Source organism: Polistes fuscatus, unplaced genomic scaffold (assembly GCF_010416935.1).
Source record: "Polistes fuscatus isolate 324 unplaced genomic scaffold, CU_Pfus_HIC Scaffold9, whole genome shotgun sequence".
NCBI classification, from domain to species: Eukaryota; Metazoa; Arthropoda; class Insecta; order Hymenoptera; family Vespidae; genus Polistes; species Polistes fuscatus.
The window spans coordinates 7,100,413-7,101,870 of record NW_025113173.1 but is presented as its reverse complement, the minus strand read 5'-3'; positions in this window follow the sequence as shown (position 1 = coordinate 7,101,870).

Genomic DNA, 1,458 nt, shown 5'->3' with positions numbered 1-1,458 from the left:
TTTTAATTCGAAGAAAAATTCATTCGAATGATTCTTTCTTCTCGAAAAAGAAAAATACAAAGAAAATGTTTCGACGAATTTGATTATCGTTCGTAGGAAAAAATAAAAAAATAAAAAAGAAAGAAACGTATCGGAAATACGAAATCGATCGATCATACGGAGAGATTACTTTTTTTTATTTTCAATTACGAATTATAACACAAATCCGTATGATTTGTCCATCATTGCCAATGTCTTATCTTGTCTAACGTTGTGTCTGCCTCTCTCTCTCTCTCACTCTCTATGGTAGAAAGAAGTTCAACCAATTTTTAAGATAAACGATCCGCGTAAACGATCCGACAAGAATCGATAGAGACGATAAGGGGTAAAATGGGGTGCGAGGTTGGGGGTGGAAAGTTATCAGGAAGTTCTATCTAGGATCGAGTTTTGTCCCGTCTAACAACGACAACCTCCCTCATCGTCGTCGACGTGGTGCAAGCAACGAGACATGCTCGCGAAACGACAATGAGAAAGATAGTAATAGAAATCGAAATAGAAATAGAAAAAGAGAGAGAGAGAGACTGAAAGTCTACAAAATCGCAGTCGCATTTCGTTTCTCTCTTCTAGATCTGCTAACATTTTCTTATATGTGCATATTGTATGGATATATTTATATATACAGGGTGTTCAAAAAGATTGGTTAGTAAGTATCGACAATGAGATCAAATACATAGATGAAAAAAATTCGTACAAAGTTACATTCGAAAGATATTTCTGATTTTTGCGATAATTATTAGAAATTATTCTAAAAGCAAATAAATCTTATCGGTTTTATTAAGTTTGACGACTCGAATAGGCCAATCTAGGAGTCATTGAAAACTATAATACGTATAACAATGTTGTAAAACGAATGTAACGCGACAAATTAATGAATCCGTGCCAATTAATTCGATAAAACATTTACTTGACATACGTTTAAGTGAACTTTTCGTCATATATTTTTATACACGAAAGTAGTCACGAGTATAAGATAATTATAATAAATAATAAGATATCGTAAGATAAAGTTTGATCTCAATCTTTTTGGAACACCGTGTATATTTTCTTGTCGTTTTACTCGAGCCTGGAGTATTATGAAACCAAAAGATAGATAGAGTGAGAGAGAGTTATAAACGCGTACCACACCTTTTCCTTCTCTTTCTCTTTCCATGGATTCGAAGTGCCGCGATAATTTCAAGGGAAGCAATATCAATTTTTATCACCCGACGTATGCAATAATATTTATCCTCGAATATCATCTTTTTCTTTCTTTCATTCTTCTTTCTCTCGTATTATAGAAACGTATAGAAATATATATATATATACATACGTACAATATAAATATATACTTAACGTGCATTTTTCCAGAAAGCACGACTATATTGTTGTTACTAAATAAACGACCGGGCCTTTCGTAAAAGCGTCGACGATTCTCTTTCG